Source organism: Bombina bombina, chromosome 1 (genome assembly GCF_027579735.1).
Source record: "Bombina bombina isolate aBomBom1 chromosome 1, aBomBom1.pri, whole genome shotgun sequence".
NCBI lineage: Eukaryota > Metazoa > Chordata > Amphibia > Anura > Bombinatoridae > Bombina > Bombina bombina.
In genome coordinates, this window is record NC_069499.1 from 563,296,728 (window position 1) to 563,306,741 (window position 10,014).

The window sequence follows — 10,014 nt, forward strand, 5'->3', positions numbered from 1 at the left end:
TCCACTCAGTCTCACACCAAACCTAGGTACCTTGATAAACTAGGAACCTTATTCTGCTCATTGACTGAGGGTGACCTGTTTAGGTCAAAAGTAAATAACAACTATCTTTAGTTGCTGGAGATATGCACAACAATGTGAATGTGCTAATACTCTCCTAAGTAATATAATAGCATTTGCTAAACAATAGATAATCTCTTTGGATATAGAATAAATTATAACTTTATGTAATTGAAGCTCTGTTAGTATCTCTTTAAATAAATTGTAGCTTATCACTCAGGTACGATGCTTAAATGTTCAGGTTAGTAAAGTTCATATGTAACCTTATTTATGAATGCAGCAGAAATGTTATGGCAGTGTATTGTATGCAGAAATAACCAGGATATATGCAGAAGATGTTAAACATGCACACTTTCCATTAGTAACGTATATGTATAAGCTTGATTTGTTAGTATATACAGTCTTAGGAACATATGAAATTAGCGTAACTTCAGCAATAACTTTATGTTTAGTACGATACCCAACACTTCATGACCAGCGTGTACTTGTGAAGACTTTGCTTGCTAGCAATTCAGTTGTCCTGAGAAGCAGTGTAGAATCCGGCAACAGAGAGGAGCTGCGACACTGACTCCCGGAGTGCTGATGACGTCAGACGCCGAACTACTGCAGACACGCTGTATGTCAGTTAGCGTTTCAGAATGAAGTATGCTGTCCTGTGATTGAAGAGAACTTTGCAGATATAAAGTTAGAAAACAACTTGACGAAAATGGAGAGAGCTTCTTGAAAGTTGTGATCACTCCTCATGTGAATCAAATTACCAAGCATCGATGAATTAGAGAGGAGGGCTTATAAAGGCATAACGGTCATGTGATATTATGTTTAAAGGGACAGTGAAACGTGGAAAACATGAAGTATAGAGATTGAGAATTACTGTGATATGACACTTCGGTATGCCTCTCTTTAGATGGTCGAGATGGCAAGAATTAGCTCTCAGTATTGTGTTTCTGGCCAAGGGTTTACGATACGTACATGTAGAAATTTTATTATCTGATGCCTTTAGGTTCAGATCCAAAAAATCAATAGTCTGACTATGTGTCTGTGCTGTGAAAGTCAAATTGTATTCATTATCGTTCAAATACTCTGTTAGTTTGTCTACACTACAACTTTCACTAGTCTCCCAAATGACAATAATGTCGTCTATAAAGCGACCATAAATATATATAACATTACTTTTATACGGAAATGAGTCTGAAAAAATCATGTTAAATTCTAACCACCCCATATAAATATTGGCAAAGGCAGGGGCAAATTTTGCCCCCATCGCCGTGCCTCGTCTTTGCAAGTGATGAGTACTCTGAAAAATAAAAAAATTATGTTGTAAAAGGAACTCAGTTACCTGAACAATAAATGTTATAAATTCATGACTATAATCTGAATATCTATGTAGCATAAAATCAATGGCTTGATATACCCTGTATATATATATATACAGGGTATATATATAAATATGTATTTATGGATAAATAGAACATATTATGCTATGTGAAGAACATTGGAATGTGCAATATTCATATTTCATGTCGTGTAAGCGCGCTTGAAAAAAGTAATCTGTTTTGCGCACAAGTAAGGGTGTTTTTTTTCTACTTTTTATGCTCCATTGAAGTCTATATGGGAATACACTAACACAGTCATGAAATTCCCCTTTAAGGGGACCAATATTTTTTTTTCACAGGGTGAGGTTTTCCTCATTTTATGCCTGATGGAAAATGAATACTCCAATGGAGTACTCTGCCGCTGTTTCAGTGAAGCTGCCCTTGTGTTTAGTTAGAGTAAATTATTTCAAATTTCAGGGGAGGTTTTCGTCTTTCAGAATATTCAGTGCTTTCGCTGACAGATTGGACACTGAGACCTTTATCTTGCAGAGCCCACAATCAGTTCATCTTAAGCTTTTTACTATGTACCACTTAAGAATCTTGTTTTTCTTTTTTATACATGAAGGTTGAACCTTGCTTATGCTTCTCTGATGATTTAAAAATTTCTCCAAAACAGCCTTGGCATGGGTTAGGCCATTTCTGACAAGTTTAAGCTTCTCCTGTTTTAGTTTTGTTGGGAACTGTTTAAACTAATGGTGAAACTATAAGGAATCGTATAATTATGTAAAACTGATCCCTAGAGATCATACTTTTATGAGACCAACATTCATAGATGTATCAGTGGACAAGTACAAACTCCATAACTATAAAACAAAGTTGTTTTTTTACAAACAGGAATACATTATAAAATACTTGTGACAGCTTTCACTAGAAGCATTTTTGCTACTACAAGTTTATTGCAAAATGTTGCTATTAAAAATTGTAATGCACATTTTGTCCCTTTAAATGTTTCCAATGACATTTTATTGTGGCTCTCAGATGCACAAATTCACTTTTTTCCCCCTTTTATGTATTATAATTCTGATGTCAAGTGGTTGGTAAGTTTCCATTTTTTTGCATTGATGTCTTAAACTTGATATCTAGAAAACCATTTGACAGCAAATTGGAAATAGGCATTTCTTTTAGTTTTACTGAATACTGAAGAGTCTTCGGGGTAGATTTATCAATCATGTCCGCCGTACATCGATAAATGCAGACAGCACACTCTGTCGGCATTTATCATTGCACAAGCATTTCTGGTGAAATGCTTGTGCAATACCGCCCCCTGCACATTTGAAGGCCAATCGGCCGCTAACATGGGGTGTCAATAATCCCGATCATATCCGATCGGGATGATTGCTGTCTGCCACCTCAGAGCGGTGGTGGATGAGTTAAGGAGCAGCGGTCTCTTAACTTAAAGTGACACTAAACCCAAATTTTTTCTTTCATGATTCAGATAGAGCATGCAATTTTAAGCAACCTTCTAATTTACTCCTATTATCAATTTTTCTTCGTTCTCTTGCTATCTTTATTTAAAAAGCAGGAATGTAATGCATAGGAGACGGCCTATTTTTGGTTAAGAACATGGGTTATGATTGCTTATTGGTGGGTAAATGCAAGCCTCCAATAAGCAAGCGCTATCCATGGTGCTGAACCTAAAAAGGGCTGGCTACTAAGATTTAAATTCCTGCTTTTAAAATAAAGATAGCAAGAGAACAAAGAAAACTTGATAATAGGAGTAAATTAGAAAGTTGCTTAAAATGTCATGCTCTATCTGAATCATGGAAGAAAAAAAATTGGTTCAGTGTACCTTTAAGTTTCAGGCAGAACTGAAACTTCAGGGGTAGATTGCAGCATCCACTGCTTGTTAAATTTACTGCTTCATGTTGACATCCAGCTTCTAATCTTATTCAAAAATTGAACTCAAACTATTTAAATATTTTTAAGAAGAGATTGTTCTTTTTCTATAAAGTTGTCTGATATACACTGAATTATTATTGGCCAAATCTGCACAGATTCTGATCCTTACCCATTTAACATACCATAAAAATAGTTTCTACTGATTTAAATATTTGCCATTTTTTACATCAACCTTATGATATCTAGAGGGTCATATGACTCTTAAAATGGTGGGTATGTTCTGCTTTTTTTCAAATAAAGGGATTCATTTTCTTAATGGTCTAGTGTTTGATTGTTTGATTTGGCAGAAATAGATACAACAAATTAGTCCCACCACTATTTTTCTTACTCGAAACTTGTAAAGCTAATTTTTATCAATTACTTAAAGGGACAGTCTACACCAGAATTTTTATTGTTTAAAAAGATCGATAATCCCTTTATTACCCATTCCTCAGTTTTGCATAACCAACACAGTTATTTTAATATACTTTTAACCTCTGTGATTATCTTGTATCTAAGCTTCTGCAAACTGCCCCTTTATTTCAGTTCTTTTGACAGACTTGCAGTTTAGCCAATCAGTGCCTGCTCCCAGATAACTTCACGTGCACGAGCACAGTGTTAACTATATGAAATACGTGAACTAACACCATCTAGTGGTGAAAAACTGTTAAAATGCATTCTGAAAAGAGGTGGCCTTCAAGGTCTAAGAAGTTAGCATATGAACCTCCTAGGTTAAGCTTTCAACTAAGAGAACAAAGCAAAATTGGTGATAAAAGTAAATTGGAAACTTGTTTAAAATTACATGCCCTATCTGAATCATGAAAGTTTATTTTGGCCTAGACTGTCCCTTTTTAAAAGTGGATTCTCCACTTACTATTAAGGGATTTCAAGGTACTGGAGGTTGAATAACAGCATTGTTTCCCAATTTAAATTTAATTTTGTACATCTCTACATTTTAAATTGTGAACTATGCTGCTGATTCTTGTTTTTGTTTGTTTCTGTAAAGTACTTATTTCTTAAATAAAGATTTATTAAAAGAAAAAAAACAGCATTGTTACCTTTTTTGGGTGTGGGTAGTTTAAAGTAATTTAACATGGACCCCCAGGTTAAATTCATTTTAATTACCCACACCCAAACAAGGAGACTAGCTGCCTCCATGAAGATGTGCCCCTGCCACCAGGATGAAGATGGGTCCCACCATGAAGAGAAGCACCGCAGTTGGCGATCACATAGGAGCCGGAGTCAAGTTGGTGAGTACAAACTTTGGGGTTTAGTGTTAGGATTTTTTGGGGTCGTATTTTTTTATTTTTAAGGTTAGGTTTTTTTTTTCCTTTTAGGTTTTGTAGTATAGGATATTTTTAGAATAGGGCTTTGATTTTTTTTATTCAAAAATAAGCTTAAATATCTTTAGGGCAATGCCCTTTTCAGGGCAGCCTTTTTTTTAGACTAGGATCTTTTTTTGAATATGTTTTTAATTTTTGGGCACCAAAAGAGCTGTGATTTCTTTAGGGCACTGTCCTACCACATGCCCTTCTAAGGGTAAATACACAACCAAATACCCTTTTTTATTATAGGGTTATTTTTTTAGTTAGGGTTTTGTTTTTTGGGGGGGTTACTTTTAGTGTCGAATGGGGTTCTAGTTTCTATGTAAAAAAGAGCCACTTTAGGGCAACGCCCTACAAAAAGCCTTTTTAAGGGCTATTGTTATAGTATTGTTATAGTAACCTATGGTGTTAGTTTAGGGTTTTTATTTTGGGGTGTTTTTTTTTAAGGGGGGCTTAGTTTTAGTATAGGCATAACTGTGTTTTTTTATTTTTGGTAGTGTTGTTTCATTTTCTGTAATGTTAGCTTTTTTATTGTGTGTACATTTAGTTTTTGTTATTTTTTGTAACTTAGGGGGTAATAGCTTAGAGGTGGGGGTTAGGTGTTAGGTAGAAGTAGTGTAGCAGTAGTTTGCATTGGGGGTTGTGGTGGTGTAGGGGTTAATAGGTTATGGGGCTTATTTTGCTGGGGGTTTGTGGCAGTGTAGAGGGTTAATAGGTCAGGGGGTTTATTGCATTGGGTGGTTGTGACTGTGTAGGGGTTAATAGGTTAGGGGGTGGTTAAGGCTTTATGTTATGGCAGATTAGAGGTTAATAGTGTATGTTGCACTGGGGGTGAGAGGATGTACGGGGTTAATATTTTATTTTAGTATTGAATTTATATACAATTTTAAAATGATATGCATCATCAAGTATAGAGCATATTATGTGTTATATAATTTAAAATGTAGTTATTTTTTATTGTTATTTATCTTATATTAAGCAAAAATATATAATTTAAATGGTATATTTATGTTTAAATAATAAAATTAACAATAAAAAATAACAACATTTTAAATTACATACAATACTTAAAATAATATGCATTATACATGAAAATGCATATAATTTTAACATTGTATAGAAATGTAGAGACATAGCTCCGTATAGTTATAATGGGGAGTTTGTATACTTTATTAGACAAGTAGATTGCAGACTTTATGTAAGTGTAGGCGGTCTATGGGAGTTCGCTGGGCGTTTCAGGGGAAATGTAGGGAAGACATTATGTAGGTGTATGTGGTCTGAGGGAGTAAGTTGGGCATTTCAGGGAAGTGTAGCTAAAGTATGACATAGGTGTAGGCATTCTGTGGGAGTTAGCTGGGTATTCCAGGGGAGTGTAGCTAACATACAACATAGGTGTAGCCGGTATTAGGGAGTTAGCTGGGCATTCCAGGGGCAGTATAGCGAAGACATAACATATGTGTAGGCATTCTGTGAGAGTTAGCCGGGCGTTCCAGGGGGAGTAACCGGTACTTTGATTGGAATACATCACAAGCAGTGCAATATATTACATTCTCTGAATTACAGGTTTCGAATAGGGTGTCAGCGATGTTTGTCTCATCACCTTTTCAGTGTGAGGCAGGAAGTGAAGATTTATGTAAAGTAAGGTCACACGGGCATTATTTGAAGTGTTACTACACAGAAACCATGTTTGGTTTTAGTGAGCACACTGTCTGCTCTGTGTAGAAACACTTCAAATACAGTCCCCCTGCCCGCCCACAGAAATTGCAGACAAGTGTCGATGTCGGCAATGTTTTGCTGTTGTTGCACTCTCAATTATATTGTATTGGAGACACATTGCCACTTGACGGCACTTCACGGGTCCGCCCATTTTATTCGATTAAATCGATGGACTGCGAGACAGACAAGGCCAGAAAGCCAGTTTCTCGGGTCTAAGTCATAGGGCTCCATGTACTAAGAGGCGGGCGGACAGCTTCTTAACTCGCGAAGCTGTCCGCCCGCCTCCCCTACACACGGGCAGCGGATCTATTTATCCGCTTGCCCGTATGTATCATTACACACTCAGCGGAGTGTGTAATGCCCGCCCCTTCAGTCGCGCGACCAATCACGCGACTGAAGGGGCTGTCAATCACCGAGAGCGAGCGAGCTCTCTGTGATTTTGCTTCGCCACCTAAGAGGTGGCGTAGGGTGTAGGAAGCAGCGGTCTAATGACCGCTGCTTCTTACATTGCGGGAAGCAGGCTCGCATATGCGAACCTGCCCTGCAAAGGCTCCGGAGCAGCTTACGCTGCTTCGTACATGGAGCCCATAGTCTTCTCTGCCAGTGTCTTTAGTTTGTTTTTGTTTTGTTTTTTGTGTTGTAAAATGCAAATAATAGTCTATATTTATTTAATACAACAAATATTACCTTTCTGATTAGAGTACTGTACTATATTTTTGAGGGTATTATGTATACAAAATTATTAAACAATTAAATAAAACTACCTTTAGGTTACATATAAAAGCTGTATTACAACATATAAAGACATAAGATATTGTTGTTTACACTCCAAACTCTCCCGGTTTAAAGATAAAAATATTTCAAAGTCCAAACTATTCTGAAATCCAAACCTTTTCTGGTCCAAAGCAATTTGGATAATGGGTTTTCTACCTGTATTATTTTGTACATTGTAAGCTCTAAAGAACAAATAAATTATAATGATATCATAATTATTATTCAAAATTAGATGAACTCCCAAAACCAGGGATCCATTCCTCATCCTTACAGTTTTATTTTTTATTTTCAAATGACCCTTAAATAGTGTATGGCATTAGCTAGTTCCTCAATATTCTTGTTGGCTCCTAAATTTTATATACATTTGTCAAACTCTACTATAGTTCAAAAATACATTCATTTACATTTTCCAAACTGTCCTAACTTTTTTGGAATTGGGGTTGTATGTATGTATGTTTATATACACATGCAGAGAGATGATAGAAGGGATACTGAAGAACAAAAAAAGATGGACACCTTATCTTCTGCACTGGCCCTGATTTTATCACTAAAAGCAGCCTGGAGGGCAATTGCCACCCTGCCCCCATGCCCAGTCAACCCCTGCGTATTAAGTAATTTCCTTTAAAACGCCATTTTAGCAGCACTCCTTTGAACAGTATCTAGTTTATTTATTTTCCATTAGCGAGATAGTTTCCTGCACAGAAGGCAATATTCAAGATGATGTCTGCTGCTAATACCTACACAATGAAGCATTACCTCCTATGTCTCACTGTTTATTAAACTTCATATTGTCTGAGATAATAATTCTCCAGTTCCATGTATCTTTTGTTACTGTCATTAATGTGGCAATGGGGTATATTCATAGACTTTCGTGGGGTTACTGAGGAGCCTCCTTGTACATCAGAAAATTAATTGAGAATGGCTTGACCTATATTTTCCACAGTTCCTGCCATTAACAACTATAGTTGCATGATGTGCCCAATAAATAAAATCTCACACCCCAAATTCCCACTTCTAGCAACGCAGAAAAACAATAATTACAATTACAACAGATCAGATAACTGTTTATAAAAGTTTTTTTATAAATGTTTGTCTATTTTGTTATGGGAAAGTAAGCATTCAGGATACCACGTAAGGTGTTTGGGCGATCTCACAGATGTCAATGAGGGGATGGCCTTGAATGTTCTGGGTATTTCTAGACGTATGCTCAGGATTTTCCACCTACGCTTAGGCCAAACATATGTCTTGTCTCATCGTTATGTCTCCGTACTTTGAGGTTGTTTTCAAGTTTTCTTTTTTGCATGTATATTGTTTGGAATGCTTCATAGACAACATTTTTAATTTTAATTAATTTCTTCTGTAATGTTTTGAAGATATATTTTTTTTGTAATGGCAGCATCCTTCACAGTGGAACTTGCCTATGGGAGAAGAAATTAACAGTTACAAGGTAGATACTGCTCCATTGATTAAAATGGAGAGTGCATCACAACTCAGAAATGTAATAAGGAGCAGGTTCAATTTTTTTTGAGTTTAATAAAAAAAATATTGACCAGATACTCATAAATCTATACATATTACTGTTCTGCAATATTATAAATACATAAATAAATGCATAAATAAATAAATAATATATACAATGTCTAAAAGTACATACAATTAAGAATTTAGGCTAGCAAGCTTAAGCATTCTCACATTATATGCTTGTGTTGAGTGGAAAAGTCCACTTTAACCTTACATTATGAGGCTGTATTATCAATAAACACATCAGGAAGGAACACAAATTAAAATATGGAGTATTTAATATTCAGTGACTATAGCAGACAAGATCGCTACCATCGTCATTTATATTACCCCTAGGGGGCTCCACTCTAATAAAACTCCACATGTAGAAATAAATCTAATTTACCCACTTTTATGTAATATGGTTTTTCTAAGTGGAGTGTTCTTGTCACCAATTGTTTCCATTCAGTAAGGGAAGGGCACTATCTGTTTCCTGTACAGTGGAACTAAATGTTTGCAGAAATTCAGTATAATCCTGAACAAAGTGATTTTATATTTACATTGTATCATGGGCATTTAGTTGAGGAGAAAGATCATGGAGATAATTCAATAGGACGCCCTAGAGAAAATACCATGTGTATGGCTTAAGCACATCACAATCCCACCAAATATGACAAAGGTAACCCTTTTCCCACACTCTCTCCAGCATCTTCCAGAGATGGGGTGATACATGGATTTAAGGTAAATTTGTGTTAAACACCATCTCATGAATAACTTAAGTTAGTTTCTAAGACATAAGCTGATATTGAAGATATTTTAGTGGATAGGAATATTGTTCTTTAGTAATGTCTATTTTAAGATCACTACTGCATTTAAGAGGTAAAGGAACAGAGAGATTGGGATGCAATATCAAGCTACATTTTATTTGAGATTGAAATTGTTCCTCTTGATAAGACACATTTTGAGCATAGTGTTTCAAAAGGGGTTGTGGTCTGATAAAATTCCTCTTGTCATGGCTAGTAGATATATAGGGGCCTATCTATCAAGCTTCGAATGGAGCTTGATGCCCCGTGTTTCTGGCGAGCCTGCAGGCTCGCCAGAAACAGCAGTTATGAAGCAGTACGATCGGGTTGATTGACACCCCCTGCTGGCGGCCCATTGGCCGCATTCTGCAGGGGGCGGCGTTGCACCAGCAGCTCTTGTGAGCTGCTGGTGCAATGCGGAATACGGAGAGCGTATTGCTCTCCGCATTCAGCGAGGTCTGGCGGACCTGATCCGCACTGTCGGATCAGGTCCGCCAGACCTTGTTAAATAGGGGCCATAGTGATGTATTTGAAAGTAGGAAAGTCAAGAGTTGAAGCGGCAAGGAATTTATTTTAGTTCTTATTAAG